The following is a 24,635-nucleotide window of genomic DNA, read 5'->3' on the forward strand; positions in this document are numbered from 1 at the left end:
GGGGTCATTGCCCTTGCTCTTGCAGACGGGGCAGCTGCCTGACTGGGGCGGCACCACAGCCATTAGGCAAACCTGCATTTACTTCTGAATAAAGCCAGTCGACTCTCATTTCTGAAGCTGTCAGAACGCTTATTTCTTGCATCCGCCAAACCGAGCTCCCACCAAGTCCACAATGCGCTCAAATGTTGCAGGCGTTTTAAAGTAGGGTAGGCCATCTGTCTCAAACGTGGCTTTATTGTAGTGAGTATGGTCAATAGCGCCCTGCCAGCACCCTGGGCGTAGGTTAACGGACGAAAAATACGTGACACTCTGAAGCAGTTGAGTTCGTCGTCGATGCGCGAAAAGGCGAATATGTATTTTTTATTACGCAGTTCGGGTCTTGGTAGTCCATAGGAAAGCGCCATGTGCCGTGCTTTCTTTTTTGTCAGTCATATGAGTGGCGATGCTCACAGACTCGAAGAAGGCTCCGTGATGTCTTTCGCCAGAATTCTGTGGACTTTTTTGTTGCAAAGTGAGTTGTTGAGCAGCCGGGACACAGTAAAGACTGCAATGAAAGGGACATGCATCGCCAATTTTCAGGCGGTACGCTTCAAAGCGGAGGACTGACCGACGCGCCGTTTGTCGAAGCCAAAATATCGCGGTAGGAAATACACAGGCAGCGAAGGTCTTACGCACGTACGAGAGACGGATTCGGGGTGCTTGTGGTGCTCAATCTCGAATGCGGTAATATAGGCACATGAGAAACGGCATTGTAGAAATATTAAATAATAGTCTTTGAACATGTCGTATAGTATGATGTTTGCATAATTCCAATATTTCTTATATTTGAAAGAAGTTATTATTATCTATCCTCACTGATCAGGGTGGCACATAACAAATATGACCTTGGAGTTTGATGAAAGAAGCTTTGTTTGCTTTCACGCACGTTGAAGACATTGCTTCTATTTTAAAACCTCGTTTGTGATATATGGGACGACCGGAGTGTCTTCAGCAGAAGCGGGTGTTACGCTCATAGATTTTCGAATTTATTACATTATTTTCTTACTCTACCGATAAAGTCGTGGGGCAGGTTATTATGGTTTTTATAACGACAACGAGAGAATACTCACAAGATCTTCGCATTTATATTCAGTCTAGAGGGAAATCTATAACTCAAGAAGACTTGTAATTCGATGAAAGTGCGACGAAACAAAGTGTAAAATAGCGTACATGAAGCAGAGTACAGCATGTTATTGCTTGCGTGTGTTTGGGGTATTCTGTGCCGGATACTCTAGTACTGCTCTCAAAGAGATCGGACAGGTTACCTTGTACATGAATGTATACTTTAGTGGATGCTGCAGATTTCCACTTTGATTACCACGTTTTAAAAAACAAAGCACTTCTGGAATTTTGTGTCCTCGAGCAGTTACTGGATCACTACATTTTCGTCACGTGGAAATGCTTATGGCCGCCGCATCTCTACTTGGAGCATCAACGATTATTGATTGTCAACAGATGAAACAGAGATATTACACTGAATGAAAGCATTCAAGTAGGAATCTGTCAAGTGTACGAGCTCTTTATTTAATTACAGTCTTCCCAGCAATGATTGCTCGTCAAACGATTTCAGCGGTAAACTTTTCCGCAGCAGGCTGGGTAGGGCAAATCGTAACCGTACAGTGAGGCTTCGTATGGTGTACATCTGGTGTAAGAAAGAAAGGTTTGTTCGCTATCAGTACTGCAGATTGAGCATATGAAGGTCTAATGTTTTCTAAACACAGATCGCCCTAAAAGAATTGCTTGCCAGATTTTATTAATTTTGGTGCCCCATGACATCTTCACACTGCCACTGATTATGAGTGCTTTATTAAATACGTTTCACTTCTTCTTACGCAACAATGTCTTTTGTAGTGCAGACGGGGTATTTATGAGAGCGAAATCTGGACGATATAGCTGTAAAGCAATTCAATGAAAATTTTCTTCCAATCTCCTGGCCTCAAATTTGCGTAACCGCCAACAAAAGGACAAGCACTGACCCACAATGCTTCCACAGTGCCTGAAACGCTCTCTTTTTCATAGGAAGTGACTTTTGTTTGCCTTGAGAGCAACAGCCATTTCCTAGCGCGACAGGTCTTCCGCGGAAATGTCTGACGGGAGGACGGAGGGTGCAGAAGAGGAGAACGTTTCGATGAGGCTGGGCCAGCGCAGTGAAAGCAGATAATTGGCTCCGGGACAGCCGTGCCGGCGTCTCCTATTGGTCCGCTTCTCTCCTTGCTTACCTTACTGTGGCTCGTCGACGATTGCAACGGCATGCAACGGGATGTTAAAAATGGCGCCAGAATGGTCTATCGTCCAAAAAAAGAAGGATTTGCACTTTGCAACGTACCCGACACTCTGGCACACTGGCTCCTGGAATGCCCGTGGCAGGAAGGCAGCGAAATGCAACCAGAGACGCACGAAAAACGAGCAATAGAAGCAAGCGACCTATTAGAAACGTGGGAGGCCAAGCTAACCCTCGTGGACCTGGAAGACCAACGACAACTCGTCGCCAGGGCCAAGAGGGCAGTCGAAGCCAGAGGGTTCCGGGACTAAGGAGCCTTCCCACCTTAGGTTGATACCCGGCCTCGCTCGGGACACTGTTTCGTTTAATAAACGTTTCTCTCTCTCTTTGCCAGAGCGATCGCCTATACGTGCCGAAACGCCTCAGAAACTTTGTATTACCATGCAAGGTTGTTATATGCGACGAAATGAGCTCTCACCAGTATCTGTGAGTAAAGAGCGCCGGAACGATCAGTGGAGAGCCATCTATTCCTTTCAGAATGGGGAAACCTTCCGCTATTCAAAAAAAAAAAAACAACTTTCCTTGTTCTCGACCTAAGAATGCATCTAAGTGCGTACATGTTTACTGGACTTGGCGAGATTCCCTTGCTTTGTGACGTCGCGCGACCGCCACGCTAACTAGACACTACCGAAACCGTTTTCACCAATCGCGGAAGGTTATTGTGAAAAAGGCGTAGAATCGAAAAAAAAAAAAAACGGTTGTTTTCTTGTCCGCCGTAATCATGCGCAATCGGTGTGTAGACGTCATCTTGGGATGGGGAGTTCTCGCTGTTGGAGGTAACATAAGCAGGTGGACCACTTATAGCCCCGAAGGAGAGGGTCCATCATTCTTTCGAAAGTTACTTGGGCATTACAAAGTCCGAAAAGCATAACCTTAAAATGGCAAGGGCCGTCCAGTTTAGCGAAAGTGGCCTTCTCCCTGTCGAGCTCATCAACCGCAATCTGCCAATAACCTTTCTCGGAGGTCGATTGAAGAGGAGTAATTGTATCCGTGAAGGTAGTCGAGAGCGTCATGAATCCGCGGGAGAGGGTGCGCATCATTTTCGTGATCTAGTTCATTTCATGGTAGTGGACACGAAATCACCATGCGCCGTACTTTTTTCTGACCAAGACAACCGGCGAAGCACAAGGACTCGGAGAGGGCTCAATTTCACTTTTGGTTAGCATCTTCGCTACTTCAGCTTGAATAACGTGACATTCTGCCTGGGACACGCGATATGACGTCGGCAGGTAGTGCTGTCATCAACCGTGGTAATCTTATGGGTCACAACGGAAGCCTGGCCCAGCGATAAGACAGGAGGAGGCGACAGAGATCCTCAGCCTGTTCGGAAAGCAGGTCATGAGTGATAATCTTTGAAAATAAGCCGCGATCGGACGCAGCGGAAAGCAGGTAGCTGCAGACGAGGGCAGAACATCCAATACAGAGATGGTGATATCGTCCATCGGAGAAGCGTTTCCGAGCGACATGCCTACCGAGATAACTCGCGTACATGAAACAAAGTTTAAAATAGGGAGGGAGACATGTTTGTTGGCGATAGTCACAATGATACGAGGCAATGCAACTGTGCAAAACAGAAGAACATTGACATCAGGAGTCAGCACATAGTCACCGTCAGGAACAGACGGGAAGCAGGCCACAGGTGGCTTGAGGCGGTAACCGTGCGAAGTCTGGAGAACATGAACGAGGCTCAGCAGATTTAGGGAGACAGCAGTAATTAGGCAGCTCGAGTAGGAGGAGGCCAGCAGTGCAGTCAATCAGTGCTGAATGGTCCGATAAGAAGTCGATAAGAAGTCATGGGAACACCGCTTAAGGACAGCAAATAAAACGGAAGGGTTGAAACCAGGGGTGCTATAACATAAAGTTATTCCAAACTTTTCTATTCCAATTCTGCAATCAGCCCCCCGCGATTGGTCAAAAACATTTTTGAAACGCACCCACTTCGCCTGTCTGTAGCGCCACGTCACGAAAACCGCGATGGTTCTCCATCTGATATGATGCGTATACATTGACTATGCATCATTTGACCGAACAAAATAAAAATAGTTATTTTTGGTTCGACGCCTTTTCACCATTAGCCTTCGGCTTGGTGAAAAGCTTTTGGGCGGCACCCACTTCACTTGCCTGTCACGCGACGTCACAAAACTGCGACAACATCTCCCGTCAAAGTGACGTGTACACATTAAAGATGCATTAATATGCCGAACAAAACAGATTTTCTTCTGAATAGCCGCAGGCTGCCCCATTCCGAAAGGAGTAAAAGATGGGTGCCGTCGATCGCTCAGGCACTGGGTACTCGCACATGTCGGAAAGCATCGGTTTATTTGCGTACAATACAACTTTTTGCGTGGCCGTGTAACGTTTTCGAGCGCTTTCGGCACGTTTACGACCTCGCTCTGCCAACTCTTCTTTGCTGAGGATCCGTTTTAGCGGAACCTTCCGTTGCATGCCACCGCGATTTTCTACCAGCCACCTCAAGCTAAGTAAGGGAAAGCGGACCAGTCGCAGGCGCCGGCACCACCCTCTTCATCCGGTTATCGATTTTCAGTGCACTGGCTCGGCCCTATCGCATCCCTCTCCCATTGAATGTGCTCCTCGCCTCTTGCAAACCAAGTCGATAAGAGAAGCCACTCACTGTAGGTAATGTTATTCATATTTAAAGCAAACAAAAGTGACCGCCTATAAACGAAGAGAACATTTGGTTGGTCTGTTGAGACAACCCTGCGGGTCACCGCCCTATGCTTGCGTCGGTGGTTGCGCAAATTTCACGTCAGGAGATTGGAATGAAAACGTATTGGAATAGTTAAACGTTCTTGGGCCCCAGCAGCAGTTACTCGGGCAGTACATGCCAACGATAATCTGCGTTGCTCCGTCGGCGCCCATTGGAATTACAGTGGCATATGACGGGACTGGGGTTACTTGGACGAGGGGCGATGACCTTTCGGTGAACTGGACTCGTAACTGCTCGGCGATGATGAACAACGGTGCCATATGGTCGTACCGTTCATGCCATGCAGGTTCGGCTCGGTTTGCGGCTGGAAATGCAGAAAGCTGCCCTCTGGGCGGGGGCTGTTCGAGAACGGCATCGAGGACCAGCGGTTGCCACAGTATCGAGTGACGTGGCCAACGTGGTGACAACTGAAACAAATAGGTCGGTCATCCGATGTTCGGCACTCTGCCATGTCTCGAGAACCTCGAGAAATACATTGATTTTGGGTATGCACGAGCGAAGGACGCTCGGTCGCCCTGGAACTGGCCATGGTGCAAACTGATTGTAAGCCGACATTGCCGAGTTTTTGGCGCACAATAGCCTGAACAAGGACGACCATAGAAGTCTATGTATCGTTGAAAGGAGGGTACAGAGCAGCAGCATAAATGACTTCCAGCTCACGGTGCACGATCTTCGCCAGCTGCTCTGAAGGCTGCTGCTGCTGTAGCGCAACGAGAGTCGTGTCGGCCTTCACAAAAAGATGTTGCAGCCGCATTGGGAAGTCGTGCAAATGACTCGTAGATACGACAGCTTTTCACCTGCTGGAAACGTTTGCACTCTGTGATAGCGTACGTAATAGAAGTACGGTTCTTACAAATCAGGAGATTCAAGGCTTCATCGGCGATGCCTTTTAAGACATGCCTGAATTTTCCACACTCGGGCATTTCAGCGTCGGCCGTGTGGCAGAGTGCCAGCACGTCTTGTTTGAACTCGTGATGCCAACTCTTTCTTGGCGACGACCTTCCGACTCAACGGTTTTCCGAAGAGATCTCGCAGCTTCTTCTTGCAGGTCTCCCATTCAGGGAGTTCTGCTTCGTGATTGCGAAAACCACACTCTCACTGTTCCCGCCAAGTAACAGATACTGTTCGCCAGCATCACTGTGGGATCCTATCTTTTGTCACTGCTGACCCGTTCATATGTCTCTAGCCAGTCGTCGACGTCGGCGCCATCGGTGCCACAGAAGGCTCGCGGGCCACGCGAATGCTTGAGTACGAGAGTCGACACTGTCGACACGGGCGTTGGCGAACCAGGCGCTGTCTCCTGCGACAACGAGGAAAAACCGAAGCGGCTGCCACTGCGAAGCTCCATTCTCAGTCGTTACCCAGCATCTCCACCAAATATTACGAAGTGGAAGCCGGACGCACAAACGTATGTACAACCATTTACCTGGGGAAAAGCTAGTGGTGAACACGCAGGCTGGTACAAAGATCACAGCTCCAGTAGACAGTGCACCACTTCCTCTTCGTCTCCATCTTGCGCGAACGGTACTAAGTGCACCCTAACAATTTTGCGCACTAATGCGAGCGGTGTCGGCCCCAGTGCTGTACTTGCGCAACGGAAGTCCTGATTTGCTGGATATGTCATTATATATGCAAGTCGCACATTTACGAAGGCCATGACCAATCACACTGTGCTGGTAAAAGGATACCCTGGCCATCGGCTGGGCCCGAGCTGAATTTCGTGCGTATTATTACGGCCAGCTTGCTGATGTCATAACACACGACCACCCTTATTTTTCGCTCAAATCACTGAAAAATTCCGCAGGCTGCTTTGTCCACAACCACATCGCCTTCAGGATTACGATATCCACTTAAGTTATCGCAGCGGATACAAGTACACTGATGCCGATGTCCTCTCGCCGTATCAACTATCGGGTGACACTGACAGCTCCTCCATTTCTCAGTCTGCTATTTCTTCCATCAACACCATCGTTTCCGAGCACCGCAATGGCCGCTGAGTCGCCGCATGCGATACTGTTTCTCTGATTCGCGAACACAACTGACTAGTTGTGCAAAAAGTTGTCAAATGTCTCATGTCGCTATTAATCAGAAGCTTCTGCACCAGTGCAATCATTCTTTACCCAGCACCCACTAGTTATTTGTAATATTTCGCAGTTTGCTTTCCGAAATCTGCGAGTGCTTCACTATGAACATCAGCGCGCACAATATCGCGTTTCCAAAACCTACCAACGTCATAAAGAACAATCCTTCTAGCGAGAGATGTGTAATTACGGTTGCAAATAGGCCGCTTTGCCCAACGGACACTTCGCCTTCTCTCTTCATTTCGTTCGCCTCCTCCTGGCCTTCAGAATTATGACATCCGTGTGAGTTATCGCAGTGGGGTTAGCATTCTTATACCGATGCCCCAGCAACGTCTTTGCTGTCCTACCAGGCAGACAATAGCAATATTTACATGTTTGTGCAGTACTATCCGAATTGCTAAAGCCAGATATCGTCACAACAGTCACCCGGTGGTTTGTAGCCTGTGCCTGGCCTTGATCGGCTATTTGAGCGTGTTTGACTTGATCTTTAAGGGCGACTTGCGCTGACGTCTACCGGTGACCATGGGGTCAACGTAGCAGTAGACCACCTCTTGCAATACTCTGAAACCCCCGCACTTCTAATAGCTCTAGGGAACAATGCTGCCTCTTTTCCCCTTTTGCGAATTATTATGCGTCACGGTCCTCCGCAAGAACTGCACAGCGATTAGGGGCTCATTTTTGTGGAAGTCATTGAACCAAATGCTTGAGGAGTAGAACATGTTTCGTCGCCGAACCACTGCGTACATGCCTCAAACCGGTTTACGAAACGTTTGAACCGTACCGTTGGTGACATGCCTACAACGTATGTGGCTTTTGATATTAAAGATTGGGACCTCTTTCCACGCTTTTCTCACCTGGGTGTTTAACGCTGCTAGCAGACCACCATTGGTTTGTCGCCCCGTATTTTATGGTACGACAACCACCCATGATACACCATCGACACCTTCATTCCTTACCCTACGGATGATTTTCAGTGTGCTCCCTGTGCATCTCTGTGCCTCTGTGAGGAATACAAAGGCGCGCCGCCAACTAACGTGTGTTTTCACTTTAATCCACCAAAAGCACCGGAAGCGCTTCCACGCTTAACTGACCTGCGTGCCCTTATTCCTTCATGGCACTGTTATTGGGTCACTGTCGGTCTTTTGGAACGCACTTCGCTTCTCTTGAAGAGTATTTGCCAAGTATAAATGCCCTTACAGACGTCGAGCCCACGTCTCCCGGGAGCTACGCCATCGAGCCCACTGCGAAGATTTTATATCTACGCTATCTACACTGTAGGGGGGTCGAGACATTGCTAATGTGCAGCGAGTCGTGACCTACTATGTGTCCATCGTCATTGCAAGCTTCTAGGCTCACTAGAACGGCTCTCTTTTGTACCGAGAATATTTGCAGTAATGGCAACGGGTGCTGGCAAAAGATCTTCACGAGGGAACGCCAACACACTGAACCTATCGCTTGATTTCGCTGTGCCATTTCTGACCACCGCAATAGCCTTTGACAATGCCTAATAAATTGTTTACGAGTACATATCGACAAAGGTGAAATTTTGCTCTGCTCAGCTAATATTTCTGATTGCAACGTTTGCAAAATTGGCAAGTTGTGTATCTTAGGAAAGTGTTCTTGCTCTCCAAGTGTGTATATGACTAAGGTAGGTGGCGGATAAGCGCTTTTCAGAAGGGGTTTGTATAATCAGGGAATGGTCAAGGGAACAAAGGTCATAGCTACAGCAGGATTTCAAAATGTTTCAGCTAAATTGGAGACGTGCTAAATAAGGTGGAAATCATGGGTTTGGCGAACATGGTGGATTGTTCCGAATCATTTAATGCGGAAGTGCATAAAGGCTGATCTAAAGAATAAGTGGAGCACAATAAAAATGTAGGGATAAAAATTTGAAGTTCGGCCCAACAATGTACCAAATAATCATTGCGTCAGGTGGGCTCGTTTGTTTCGCTCAACCCCTCCCCCCTTCCCCTCTCATGTCAGTTTCACTGAGATCAAAGAACATGGTGAGCTGGAGCAGGACACAGTCTTCTATAGTAGACATTGACTTTTATCACTGACCAGCGCAGGGCCTCGCCAAAAACTAGAACATGTTATTGTAGTCCTTATGAGATGAAAAGAGTAGCGTTCAGACCATACTTGCACGTGATAAATTATATGTGACTGAATCATTGTGACCACGTGCTGTTTTGCTAAAATTCTTATTTAACGATTGCGTCGCTTATTCGTTAACACTCACTGTAATTCAAATATATATTCAGTAAATAATTACATGTAACCAGCTACATTTTTCACTTTTGAGCACTGACATTTGCCGGGAACTGTAGTGTTGAAAGAGCTGAAACCATGTAAACGGGATCCCAGCGTCCTGCAGCAACGCCTACATTACACGGGCATGGCAGACTTGAAGATATGCGCACCTCCCGCAAGTCCAATCTCTGAGATTTTCTCCCATCCATCCATCCATCCATCCATCCATCCATCCATCCGTCCATCCGTCCATCCGTCCATCCGTCCGTCCGTCCGTCCGTCCGTCCGTCCGTCCGTCCGTCCGTCCGTCCGTCCGTCCGTCCGTCCGTCCGTCCGTCCATCCATCCATCCATCCATCCATCCATCCATCCATCCATCCATCCATCCATCCGACCGTCCGTCCGTCCGTCCGTCCTGAAAGCACTTTTGAGCGGCGTTCACAGGCGGCAAGAGCTGCTGCTCTACTCTGTTTCGATTAGTGCAGTGTATAATTTCTCTTAGGCAGACGTTTTTCACTGTTAAGCATGCGTGTTTCTATTTCTCTGAAATGTGGCTCATATATAACTATTTTTGCAGTGATAGTACAGGAACATTGCTCTTGTGGTTGAACGGCATGTATCTTTACATTAAAATGCATCACAGCTATAAAGACCTTTTCAGGATAAATGCATGCTTGCTAACGGCTGTTAGGCTCAATTGTTTAAATCCAAATGACTAACAAGTGAAGGTCGTCGGGGGTATGTCCAATAGATGTTGGGCAATCAATTGAAGGGGTGTTTCTATGGCTTCTTAGCAGCGGTCACTTCGCACGTTGATGCCAGGAAATCGTCTATAGACAATTTTTATATTTTTGACTGGCTCGATTGAGAGTGGTTTCCCCTCATCCTGCAACAATGAAGCGGCTGCACTTCATCGAGAACCCAGACCGTAAGCATCACCGAATTGTACAACCGCGATCTTCTAATGACGGTACTGGTAGAGGGGGGTTGTAGCAACAGGCGGCTTTAGACTAGCGATCGAGGTCGGAAATTGCTATGTCTGGACGTTTCATTCAATGGTACTGATGTATGCCACCCCATGCTCACCAAACAAGTTTTATTTTGGAAATGCGAAAAGAAAACCTTAAGGATTTTTTGTCGGCTATGATTTACCCTTCTGCTAGCACAGGGCGTTGCTGGCACGAATGGGGGTGGTCTTTTTTTTTGCAGGTTCTCTCGTAGAGCGTCATTTTCATCTAGGTTTCGGGGCAAGGTCCCATAGAGTGTTTAATATACTCTGCTTCTTCCCGTGCAGCAAAGTTTGGAGAATCGATAGCCCTCGTCTAACCTGAGGAAGCAGTACAAAATTCTGTTATCTATATAACGTCAATATAGGGATCAAGTACATTTTTAAATAGTTGTGGTACACGAAACGTTATGTAAACATTTTCGGCACGATCGCTGGTAGAAGTAATTACAACACTTTATCTTGAGCAATTCGCAGCCTTTCAGCACGCCCATATTAGTAACGCTGAACGGAAAGTATACTTTTGCTCAAATACATACACTACTTACATTTGAGAACAATATCTAGAAACATTCAGTTCTCTTTGTAGAAGTTATTATATCTTTGCAGTTGCTGTATCACACACGCTACGCTCAGCAGTACTGTGAGCACCACTGTTTGTTGTGCATGCAATGTTTCTATAAAGTTAAATATACACTTATGTAGCTGCGTATTAGCTTACCGTAATCGTTTTTGTGTTTGTTCGTGCCCTAATTTTCATTTTATCCACATCAAATATTACGGCAGTGTCTGTACTTGGTATGTTTGCCTTACCCAGTGACTCTTACTGTAGATCTAGGTGCGTCACATTTCCATTGCTCACATGGGCATCGACTTTCATATTGTTGACCATTCTGAAGAACTTGCCCTTGATAATAGCACCTGCCTTCGGTGGAAAGAACAAGTTGAGTTGTGTGGACTTCTACTTATTGGCAATAAGTGAAGTATCACTACAAAACCGCACTTCAGACGCGTGTATTTATGTGGAGTTTCCAAATATCCCTCTCAACTCTTCACATATGTGTACGGCTAGCAATGTTCTAATCACGTTCTATTCTCGTTGTTTGCGCGCTGCTCACGCGTGACAACGACAAGCAATCAGCAATATCTAGTGTAGCTTTTGTCCCGTCTTCGTTTTACTTTTTGCCGTAATTTTATCGGAGCAATGCAGAAACCCCAAGTAAATTGGTGGCTTCTTTGTCACGTTTTAGATGCTTGTGACTTTAGCGTTGTAGCCAAACTGTGGGTCACCTACCCTTCGGCTTCACTGTGCAGCGTAACGACATCTTTAAGATGTTGAAAGTCTAAGTGGTAGACTTGCAACTAACCAACACTAACCAACATATTAGTATAGGTAAAACTTACCCAGCTGTTCTGTGATGTCGCGCTATTATGATTCCGGATACGACAGAGTGAACACATGTCCTCTAAAATTGGTGTAAACTTAGTTATTAAGTGTAATGAGAGACACTCGCCATGCTGTAAACAACGGCAGCCGTGTGATATGCTTTAAAACTGGCGGTGGCACTTAGCACCATTCAAGTCCCTAGGCTCGAGTATTCGCAAAGGTGGACATTACTCACAGGAGAAATAAAAAAAAAATACGTTAAGTAATAGTAAACTAAACTTCATTATTTATGTTTTTAAATGATTACCTTAGCGCAGGCATTGCAATCAGGAATTGTACACGATGAATTTGCGAGGCGTACAGACTTGTAAAAGGTCGTACCGATGAGACCCGTTTCAATATATTTATTTGCTAAAAGGCGCACAAGATACATAGATATTACAGTGATTTTTCGGCCTGAATAGCAGAGGTGCGGGAATGGTAATTTTCCGCAACAAATGGCATAGGATTCAAACCGTGCCAAAAGCAAATGCGATGGACTATCGAGCACTTTTCGAATAATTAGCCGCCATTGTCACCAATGTGTTAGGCGATTTTCACATCCTGCGCCATGTTCACAATGCTAGCAAGATTGTGCCATTACATTGGACGTTATTAGTTGTTGAATAAAAGCATAAGTGGAACATCCGGAGCAAACAAGCAGTTAGCTCGCCTACTCTGGGCTCAGTGTTGAGTGTGCGTGACGGCTGTCTGTCTGGAAAAGATTGACTTCATGAGTGACGTAGCGTTCTCTTCTGCGTAACGTATCGCGTTTTATGGCTACTGTGGCCGCGTGGATTCAGCTGCTTACATATTTCCTACAATTTCACGTCTTATTGTGCACGGACGGCGATCAGAAATGTTGCGAAACAATTAAAAAATATGCGTATTTTGTTGGTATTCGATGTGAAGACCGAATAAAACGCTGCAATGCTCTATACGTTATTGGAAGGTTTCGAGTAATTACACACCACTGCTCACTACAATACCTGGCGATTAAGAAAAATACGCGTAACAACAGTGCATTTTGAAGCTTGATTGAGAGCGTATATCGGCCGTTTGATATGCTGCGACTCAATCGAAAGAAAACTGACGCAGTCGGAGAAGTCACAATGCCATTTTCGAAGAGCCCTTCTCGCATGTATGCGATCCTCCAGTGATTCTCCAAGTGCGATGACCATCCTTGCTTGCCTTCCAACATGTCTGCATAGAATTTGAAATTGAATGCAAGAACTTATGCGCAACGATGTTATTAACCTTGTCTTATTAGAATATGCTTGCTTGGTACTTAACCAAACGTGTTGATGTTTTGTACTTATTTTGGAGCATACAACAGCAGTTACTGAAATTCAGCGTTAGAAGACTCAGCGGTCGTTCATAGCTAGCTAGTTCGCAATTTCGTATAAATCGGCTCCAGCGACGTCGTAGTCTCAGCGCTGTGAGCTATATAAAAATAACACGTGACATGTCTCAATCTATGCGTAGTTAACAATTACCACATACTTTACCAATACGAATCGGCATTTTAGGAATGCACATACGGCAAACTTTTCCGAACTTTGGTTTCTGTGCGGAGAAAGAAATCACACTCTATCGACTTAAAGAGTTAAACTACTGAAATGTTTTTTTGTTGTGGATGAACGCATGCGCATAAATTGACGATACTGCTTAACTTGCTAGCTGACCGGGATTTGGCGGTGAGATGCGTGGGCTGCAGTATCGTCAATTTATATGGATGCGTTCATGCACACGCATAAAGCAGGAAAACACCACCTTTACTGCGTCGTGTCACATTTAGTGACACGAAGCAGTAAAGGTGGTGTTTTGGCTTTGTCTGCCTGGTGTCTCTAGGTATCTAGGAGCCTCAGCTGAACATCGGGCCTAGAAGCGACGTCCCTGAGGTCACAATTCAACGTAAGAGTAAAAACTGTGCTATAGTAGGAAATACATCAGGGACATTTGGTATGTGAGCGCCCAATGACCCTACGGGTATCGGAGCCGAGGTATCAAATGCTTTAAATTTTATCTTCGTGGAAAGGTACGCTTGAAAGCCGACATTAACAGGAGGCAATGAGAGGCAACTTCGGGTGCTGTGTGTGATGTCCTATACCCTTGAAACGGCTTGTGGCCACGCTTACCATTCTTTAAAAGGGCCCTGTAGGTGAGAGAACTTTTTTATAGAGAGCTACATCCACGCAAAAAATAAAAAAAATTGCGACGACATTCGAAGGCGATCTCGTCTTGTGCGGGACACCTCGTTGTATTAGCAACAAGCAGTGCGCGTGAAAGCTGAAAGGCGCGCAAAGCTACAAACTACTAGCCTCCTTAGCTAACGTTAAAATTAATTTTATTTGCTACGTAGCATGCCAAAAAAAAACGAATAAATAAGAAAGAATAGAATATTAAGTATCATTCACGGCTCTTCACAAACTTATTTGCAGTTTTTTTTAAATTCTTTGAACGACACACGTCTTCCAAGCACCTCCATGAACAAATAGACCCCGAAATGGCCTTTGGCGTAGTTTACACGGATTTTCTCCCCCCTCCGTTTTTCCTGCTTTTTTTGTTTAGGCGACATATGTGCGACCCACTTGCTGATCGCTTCTGGCAAGCCGTTTGCGAAGAGTGCGGGTGCCATTAAGTCAAATGCGATGCAAACCGCCCCATATAATACAGCCCTATCTTGAAACTGGTCCCATCTTCAACATTTATGCCAAGTGGCGAGGCTATCGAAACAAACTGGCTACAATTTTTATATGGCAGTATGTGCCGTAAAATAATTAGGTGAGAACTGATGTGGTAAAGTTGTGGTAATTATTCGACCACATAAAGTCGACTTGTTCGAGTGAGCGAGCTGAAAGATCAAATTCTGCCATCTGCAACAAAAAATTAAATATACTGTGCCCTATAAAAAACGCACTACATGACTTCATCTTCCAATAAATTCAACTTTCAATATGCAGCTTTAACGGTATACTCTTCATCCTTCACTTAATAAGTTTACGTGTACTTTTTGGTCAAACCTTTCAACACCACAAGAAAATGTAATGACTACAAATAGTAGCTGTTGTACGTTATAACACTTAAAAAAAGACAATTCTGCCGGTTCGTTTGTTGCACCAGGTGAACGAATAATTTAAATACGAATTTTTCTAGCCATACCATCGGAATCTCAATATGAGGCGGGTCATAGTGGACGATTCGGGGATAATTCTTGAAACCACGCGTAATTTAACGCACCCTTTCGCTTGTACGAAAATCTAAGTACACGGACATATTTGACTTTCGCACCCGTCTAAATTCGGCCATGGCTGCCGGGAACGACTCGTCGAGCCGGAGCTGAAGAGCTTAGCGATAAGCTGCAGCTTAGTGATAGCTACTAATCTGCTGCGGCAGCTATCGTAGTTCTACAACTATTCCAATTTTTATGTGATGAGTAAACGTTTTCTCAAGAAAGTGGTCCGCTCTCGTGTTTAGGGATTTCGTTTCTATTAACTTTTTGTTTATCTGAAGACATATTTTACTATTTGTACCATAAACGAGAGCAATCATTTGAACTAACGCGCGGTTTTCAATATTTTACGTTAATGTTACACAGCTACGCATCGAGGATGCTACAGAAGAATCGATATTTAGAATTCAGTTTTATAGGCGAGACTGAGCATACTTGCCATTTTCTATCTTGAGAGAGTTCGCATTTGAAGCACACCAATGTGCGCTAATATATGTCGCGACAATCAAGGTTCCAAAGAATAATTTCATGGCTCTGTTCTGCTTACTTGAGAACAACTGTAATGGAGAATATCGCTGTGGGTCAGTTTGTAAATCTCGCACTTTATTTATGACGCGCAAGACAAAAAATAATGAGTGGGCTTGCGTAATAATTGTTGTGTTCTGAATAAGCACGAGTCCATTTATCTATTTCGGTTCTTTTGCACAAAGTAAACTATCAAGCAAGCATAACTAAGTAGTAAAAAAAAGTTAGAATGCCCGGAGTGAAGCGATACTTCGCAGATAAATCCCGAAAGAGGCACAGTAATAGTACTTGGATATAGGCTGCGCATTTTGAAACTGATACACATTAGATACAGCGCCCACAGAGTTCCTAAAGGGACACTAAAAGAAAATATCTCCTGTTACATGGAAAGACTATTCGTCTCGAAGTCAATCATTGTTTCAGTGTGTGCCAATATGGCAATTTATTGCGTTGAAAATTGCCACTGAAGGTCCAGCTGGTGTTCCTGAACTTGAACCGGCCCCGCCCAAACAAACCTGTTGACGTAATCTCCACGTGACCTTTCTTTATGGCGCTATCAGTGATTCAGACAGTTCTGACGTCTCAAGAGAAGTACCATGGTCCAAAATAGGTGGTGCCACTTCCATTTTCCATTTGGGTCTTCTTGTCGTTTACAAACGCTCTGTGTGACTATGCGCGGGACGATATCATCGAAGGTGATGAATCGTGAGAGAGGGAGGTGGGGCTGACCAGGGAGCGATATCGGCCCTTACAAACTTTTTTTTTTTTGCGGTTCGTGACGGCGCCCAATCGCGGAGACTGTGCAATCAAAGGCGTGGGTCAAGCTTAGCTGACAGAGTCCTACCACCTGTAACAGTAATTTCACATCCCTATTACGGCTGCTCAGGTGTAACACATGATGCTAGCTACTTCGCATCTTTCTTTATGTTTGGTGTTGCTGTCTTGCCGAGTAGGTCCACTAAGGAAGGGGGGGGGGGGGGGTGGCTGGGTGGTACTTGGCTTCTGTGCCACTGTATCTGTGTGACCTGGAGACTTACGTCTAAGCGCATGTAGTCGATTGGGGTAATAAAAATAAGTTGTGTTTACGCCACATTGCACGAAGATGGCGCTGGTTTCGGCGTCAAGCTAAACTTGGCTGGGCGTAACGTATTTGTGCAAAGGAAAAATTGCAAAGTAAAAAAAAAACAAGACCTAGTGGAATGTCTAAGTACTGATATTAGGGGTTTCGGGAATGATGCCAAAATTATCCTGCTAAGTGACATGAATACCCATATACAGGATCTAGACGGTTATACCGACAACAACGGGAACGTAACGCTAGATATTTCTGAGCATCATGACCTCGTTATACTGAATACGGGGCCTAAATTTCGTGGCCAGATAACACGAGATGACGGAAATAGGCAATCTACCATTGATAACTCTAGTGACAGAAGAAAGTTATGGTAAGTTGAGAGAAACAGTCATTGACGAGGACGGGTATAGCAGCATAGGCAGGGACCATAAACGCATCATTTTGAAAATGGGATGTGTAATTGGGAAAGAGAGCAAGGAGCGAAGAGTAGCCTGTCCAAATTTGAACGCACAGCAAATAACAAGTATAGTCAGATCAGCCGAGAAAGAATTTGGCAAATCGCCAAGGGTGAGAATATAATTGTCACCAAAGCGTAATAAGGAGAGGAATGAGGATAGAGAAGAACACGCTTGTTGGAAAAGAAAAAGGAAGCGAAGAGCAGATGGCACAGAGAGATAGGAGAAGCGATCGATGAACGACAGAAAGAATACGAGAGCCTAGACCGGTAAAACAAGTGCCGTTCCAGTAGGATAAAATAGGCAGGAAATGGGAAACGCACCGGAGAAAGAAAAAACTTGGGTTCTAGTAATCGGCGAAGCAAAGACTAAAGGTGAAAGTGAGCGTTGCTTTCCAGGAATACGTGACAAAAAGAAGGCCGAACCTAGAATATTTTGCAAACACATTTATTTATGAGGTCTGGGATGCAAAAACATATGCTAGACGAAGCTGGAAGGAAACAGGAAAGAAAAATAACATCCGAAAAATAGCGGATGAATCATTTCAAGGCAATAAGGAAGTAATATTAAAAAAAAAAAAGCTTCATCATGAACCACATCGAACTGCAAAAGGAGTGGTGCTGAGAAATCTCGAAGAAAGGCGAAGAAAAAAATACTAAGCACACAGCCACACGGTTAAATGCGGTTCCCATGAGTTTGACTAACGAACTAGGATCAAAAAGTAATGAAGCTTTGTAGAAAACAGTAGAAGGAAGTAGCAGTTTCGCCCAAAAGGTAAGCATCGATTGTGATACCAAATTAGTAGACAGCTAAAATAAGTTTTTTTTAGTGGTTTTATCGTTCGTATAAACTTGTAATTATTTGCTGGGAGCTCGTTTTGGCGGACCCAAGGAATACTCATTTTGACAGCCTGGGAACTGAGAGCTGACTGGCTTTATTCAAAAGTAAAAGCAGGTTTGCCGAGTGGCAGTGTCGGCGCCCCAGTCGGGCAGCCACTCTTCGGTTCCAAGAAAGAGCAAGGGGCAATGACCCCCATGGCAGGAACAACGAAGTGACAGACGGTCGCCACAAGGGCGTCTCCCCCCCCCCCCCCCCCCCCTAGAATTCCCGAGGCTCAGGTGCAATGGCAGAAGGAATGAAGAGTTAATGTTCAAAAAGGCCGGTTTCACACGGTCGCACGACACTGTCTCTTCTTCGCCGCGAAACTCAATCTTCAAGGTTTTCTCCGAACGCGAACCACGCGAAAGGGGTCTTTATTGTAAGGACTCAATGCAGGCCTGATAGAGCGGTGCCGCAGAAAGACGTGTATGGTTGTGGCCATTGTCTAGAAAAGTAAACACAGGCTGCCCGTGGGCGATACGTGGCTGCGCGGCCGCTGGCAGAGTCCCTTGCTGGATGCTGAAAAACTGGCCTGGATCGCGGATTCCTGACCCATAGAGCATCTCAGCTGCCCTAACTCCGAGATCATCGTTAATAGCTGTTCGGAGCCCCGGCAGTACAAGGAGCAGCCTTTCCAACTAGTGCTGTCTGTCGAGCATGGCGGTCAATGACGCCTTTAGTTCTCGGTGGAGACGCTCGGCCATGCCGTTGCTGTGTGGGTGGTAAGCCGTGGTATTATGAAGGCGCGTGCCCAACAGTCTCGACGGGGCAGAAAGAAGGGAGTTTTGGGATTGTTGGCTTTGGTCAGTAGTTATGCGCCAAAGGCAACCGTAGCGCGATACCCCCGTAGCAACAAATGCTTCCGCCATGGTTTCGGCCTTGTTGTCTTGCAGAGCCGTCGCCTCAGGCCACCTCGTGTACCGGTCGACACGCGTGAGGAGGCACCTCAAACCTTGGCAGGGTGGAAGAGGCCCCATCAAGTGTAAATGCACGTGATTGAAACGGCTCTCTGGTGGTCGAAACGGCTGCACCGCTGAACGCGCCTGCCGGGTCACTCTTATGGGTTCACAGGTGTGGCAGCATCTTGGCTAGCTCCAAACATGTTTGTTGATCCTGGCCAGATGACGCGGTGTGTGATAAGCCTCTGTGTCGCTCTGATGCCGGGATGGCTGATCCCGTGCAGTGAATCGAATACTGGACGCCCAAACTGATCGGGGACGAAGGGGCGATGAGCTGCCTCGCATGTGTTGCACGTGACCAATGTTATGTAGGGAAGCGGCACTTCCACACGCTAGAGCGAAGTACATTTTTCCCGGAATTGGCGCAGCTCGGGGTGGTTTTGCTTGGTTTTGCATCGAAGGCGAAGGCACCCGGAGCGGAGAGACATGACGCGAAGGTCAGAGTCACCAATTCGTGGACGAAGAAAGAATTTGTGACTCCGACCTTCGCGTCATGGCTCTCAACTCCGGGTGCCATCGCCTTTAATGCCAACTTCGGTAACTGGGTATGTGCTACGGAATGTGCCATTGCACATTCACGAACATATCTTTTAGATTTCTCCGATGCTGACGGAAATTGAACTGACGTCCTGAGAGTTCCTCATCGGACAGTGATCCGGCGCATTAGCAAACTGCGTCACGAATACGCTGGGTATGTGTCACTTTTCATGAAGCGTCATTCACGCGTCCACTTTAGTGAGCTGCGCCATCAGTGTACGGGGTATATGGTGCTCTTCAATGAACCACTCGCCCACTTGAGTAACTGAGCATGTGCCACTGGGTGTGCGATGAGACAGGGAACAGCTCTCAGCGTTCGCGCGCACCAGCTCGCCGCGCACGTGGTCTGGAAGCCCAGGCGCGGATTTCCAGGCAACGTCAGTAGATGGCGCAGCATGTCCATAAAAAGAACTAAGGTGCATGACCAGCTGGGCTGTAAACATCGGGATAGGAAAATTTGCAGTAAATACTTTATTGCATCCCTTATTGTCACATAGTAACTACGGTCAAAATGGCATTGCGGTCGCTACGATATACACTGATCAGCATGCTCGCTACAGCAAACACATTCTTTGATAATGTCAAATTGATTCACGTAGGCCACTGGGTCTTCGGTTGCGCCGGATCGGTGTGGCGTCGCAAACGATAAGTGTGCAACTCGCAACGCGTAAACCACTACCTTTTCGGTTCTGACCCATCCACATTGAAATCACCCACTGCGACCTTGCGGTCGGTGTCGGTGATTCACTTTACGTGGGTTAGCGGCGATCAGACAACGACCACAGGGTCGTTGTCTGATCGAGAAAGAAATGCGTACCGCGTACCAAGAAAGAAATGCGTGAGCCGCGTGAGAACTTCTGTTTTCAGTGTATCCGTCTAAACTTTCCGTCTAAGCACATTAGCTGTTCTGTGTCTTCCTGCATTTTATGTGAGTTCACGCTTTTCTTGTTCCCACGGATACTAACAATAGCAAGCCGAGAAAGTGCACCAGCACCTGACAGGTCTTGTCCGCTCCTGTGTGCCACCTCAAAATCAAACTGTTTCATTTTACTAATCCAGCGAGCTATCCGCCATTTCGGTTGACTACCATTCAGCAAATGAGTAAGCGCTTGATGGTCAGTGAACAGTTTGAATTTCTTGCCTTCTAGGTAAGATGAAGAATGCCTACTCGCCAGCACAAAAGCCACTGCCTCTTTTTCAGTTGTGCCGTAGTTTTGTGCCAATTTCGTGAAAGTATAAGAGTCGCCTATCCTAGCCTCGATATCTCGGCTCAATCTGGGTGAGAGATTCTATAACTATGTTAGATCGTTCCTCTCGGATCGTTCCGGGTAGCCGATCTCGAATCACAACCGCTGGAACTTGGCGAGAGGGGCACCCCACAGGGGTCAGTCATTGCCCCCTGTTTATTCAATATAGCCATGGTCGACCTAAGCAGAAAGCTTCTCGAGATTGAAGGCATCAAACACACTATGTATGCTGACGATATAAATATATGGTGCACGGAAGGCAATAACGGTCAGGTTGAGGGAGCGTTACAGGAGGCCATAGACACTAACGAAACCTATCTCGAACCCACAGGTCTCAGATGCTCCCCCTTGAAGTCGGAACGTTTGCTGTATAGTCCCAAGAAACGCGGTCCAAGGCCCAAGAGGTGGACATAGTTAGAAGACAGAGACATTAAACTGTATACAAGAAACGGTTGCCGTATACCCAGAGTCAATTCAATCAAGGTCTTGGGCATGATCGCTGAGTCAGAGGGTACAAATTGCAAGACTATACGCAAGCTAATTGCTAAAACAAAGTGCTGTTCGTTTAGTTCGGAGGGTATGAAATGGGCATCATGGACCCAAGGAGGATAACATTATTCGACTAATGGATGCCTTCGTTCTGTGCCACTTTATATACGTGGCAGCCATGCATCGATGGAAACGGGCAGAGCAGGATAGATTGAATGCACAGCTTAGGAAGATTACTAAGCGGGTTCTCGGGTTACCCGTATACACTTGTACAGAGCGCTTAATGCAGCTTGGCATTCATCACACTCTTGAAGAGATTGCAGAGGCCCAGGAGTGCGCACAGCTAACTCGCCTCACAACAACGAAGTCAGGGAGATCCATCTTGCAGGAACTCGGATATTACCCCGATAGAGTAGCGGAGGAGGAGTTCGCTGACGTTCCTCCGTCGATTCGTGAGAACGTTACGGTCGCGTCAATACCTAGGAACATGCACCTCGATCATAATCGCAGTGGAAGGAGGGCAAGGGCGGCCAACCTCCTTAGGCAAATACACAGTGATCAGCGACAGGTCAGCTTTGTGGATGCCGGTTCTTGTAAGGGAAGTTGGGCGTTCACCATCGTCACAGTTGATGCTCGGCAAGGAATCACCAATGCTGCCTCGGTTCGGACGAGGGAGTCCGAAATAGCTGAACAAATGGCTATTGCACTTGCCCTGCTGGATAGCTCACGGGATGTCATCTATAGTGATTCAAGATCTGCAGTCAGAGCATTTGAAAAAGGCACCATTTCCAAACAGGCCCCCAGACTTATATGGGGCAAGGCAATCACGCACCACTTCATTTATTGGTTTCCCGCACATCAGCGTCAGACAAAGGGTGCTCCTCCCAATCTGAACGAGTCGGCTCATGGGGCTGCGCGTGAACTTGCCCCCCGCGCTACCCTCGACCACTCGGCAGCCGACTCCCCAGAGAACAGGGACACGCCCTTCACCTACAATGAGATTACTAAACACTACTATCTCAGCCGTAGAACCTACTTTGTTCCTCTTCCGCGCCTCAATAGAGCTCAAGCATTACCACTCCGTCTACTACAAACGAATACCTATCCCAATTTGTCGCTTTTACATAAAATGTATCCGTATACTTACACAAATGCTACCTGCCACGATTGTGGAGAAATAGCCACGTTAGACCACATGCTCTGGTGGTGTGCCCGGTCACGCTCTATCATCGCTAACAGCTCGGCCAGATGGGAGGCGGTTCTCCGCAGCCCTCTTCTGGCTGACCAATTCTGGGCTGTCCAGCAGGCCCACGATGCGGCCGAGAGGTTTGGCCTTCCGGTTCCCACGTGGGAGCGGCCCGCTACTTGAAGACTCACGATCTGCAGGACTTCATTAAAGTTTTACCATACCATACCATACCAATATCCAGCCACTTGTCTTTCTCTTTCGCAGCTGCTTGTACCTCTTCGTTCGTGTACAGTGCATCACCTGCTCCGTAGCTCGATGCATCCGTGGTAAGTTCAAATGGAACAGTGAAGTCCGGTATTGTGATCTCCTGGTTGCCATTAGCATGCACCGACGCACCATGAATTTCGGAGACCGCTCGCAAACTTCGTAGCGCCGCCGCTAGATGGCATAGAATGTTCTAAGAAAAGCGTGAACGCGGGGTTCCACTGCATAACTAGTATCGACGTTGGCAATACGTTGTGTCACTGTATTCATTAAGTGCCCGACGCATTACCGTCGACACTTTTCGCCTGATTGGTTCTGCCGAATTTTTGGTATCTCTTCTTGACCATACGTTTTCAGCAGTCATTTTATCGAGGAATGTTACCTCGGGTTTGGAAAATTGGCAGAGTGGTAGCAATAGGTAGGTTTGTAAGCTAGCACTCTGCGCTCAACTACTGACCTATTCCAATACCGAACATTCCTTGTAAGTTCGTAGAGCATATATTGTATCCTCATATTCAACATTTTAGAACATCATTGATTTTTCGACCGGCTAAAGCTGGCTTTCGGCGCATATTTTCTTGTGACGCGCAGTTGCTTCAATTCAGACATCATTTACATGCCATACCTTATAAAAATTCTATGCCGACAAGCTCTTCTTGCACTTTGCGTAGGCAACGTAAAAGATCAGTCCCGCTTTACTAATGCGAGGACTTGACGCACTCCATGTCGACCCTAAGGTACTAGGTTGCTTGACTACATCCTTGAAAACAGCTTTCCGTACATCTCAATTACCGGTTATGACTTCCCTCAAGTTAACGTAATATTGGGAGTACATCAAGGTTCAGATTTACGTCAGCTTTTGTTTTTATTATAGATTGACGATGGCCCTAATACTGTCTCTTCTTCTCTAAGCATCTCTAAGCAAACCTTTCTGACAAACCTATCTTGCAGACTGACTAATGACATGAGGACAAGGTGCAATGAATTTTACAATGCAAACTAATGACTGAAAATTTTCCTTTGTATGCTCGTGGCAGTCACCGGTGCCGCCCATACGGGAGGTCATTTCTTTATCCTAGTGTCTAAATACCCTCTGTGAAACAAGCGGGCCAACCATGAATAGGGAGCGAGCACGATTGCAAAATTATACCTAAGACGCTCTCCCCCTTTCCACAGCTTTAACTTAGGTATGTAAGTTGTCTTGTGTGTGAGTAAATTTAACGCGTGTATTTGCTTACATGATTTCCGTACCCTAGTGCGTATACACCCTGTGCAGCAAGCACATGACATTTCATGTACCATAGTGCGTCTTCTTCCCTTATACAGCCGACCCGAATTTTGTCCAAAACAAACAGGTCATTACTTGGCGAACGTAGCTCTGAATATGCTACTCAACACAGTTAACGTCCAAAATGACATACTATGATGTCTGGATAGCGCAACAATGGATATAATTAAACAAAGTTATTCAATGAACACGCTTCAAAGCTCAGGTTTATCACCAAATATTAGGAAATATGCACCTATCTTCCTATGATAACCAAAGTTATACGTACCTTTCCTTTAAATGCCTATAACTGTTCGCGTCGTTCGCGTTTGCCGCATATATCTACACATCACTTTATTTATAAAGAAATCTTCTGCTCATCGCGACCAATGACAACTGCTCAAAAACACGCACTTTGGCATTAAAAAAGCACCACTAGATTTTTTCCAAGAAGTGCTCTATTTGCAGCGATCTTTAAACGCGCAGACCTGAGCAGAAAAGTATATCTGAATGTTGACCTACGTTGAAATTGTTCATTTTGCTAGTATACGCAAAACATCTGAAAAGAGCGTGCTGATACACTGCATGGGGTCAGTGCTGCATTTGTGTGCATGAATAAATTGGAAAGGTCATTCATAATAGCAGGTCTGCTTTGGTATATATCACGTTGTACTGCTTGTCTAAGCATTGAATGCCCAAACAAATTG

The 24,635-nt window shown here is 46.3% G+C and overlaps 1 long non-coding RNA gene across 1 annotated transcript; it reads right to left on the reverse strand.

The window, feature by feature from the left end:
* Positions 1-1,540: 1,540 nt before the first annotated feature.
* Positions 1,541-24,320, reverse strand: LOC129386785 (uncharacterized). Its single transcript, XR_008614080.1, has 4 exons — positions 24,218-24,320; positions 15,478-15,599; positions 11,198-11,305; positions 1,541-1,681 (listed from the first exon to the last, which is right to left on the reverse strand). It is a non-coding gene; the product is annotated as an uncharacterized lncRNA (long non-coding RNA).
* Between the last annotated feature and the right edge of the window lie 315 nt (positions 24,321-24,635).

This window comes from Dermacentor andersoni, chromosome 8 (assembly GCF_023375885.2).
Source record: "Dermacentor andersoni chromosome 8, qqDerAnde1_hic_scaffold, whole genome shotgun sequence".
Classification (NCBI taxonomy): Eukaryota; Metazoa; Arthropoda; class Arachnida; order Ixodida; family Ixodidae; genus Dermacentor; species Dermacentor andersoni.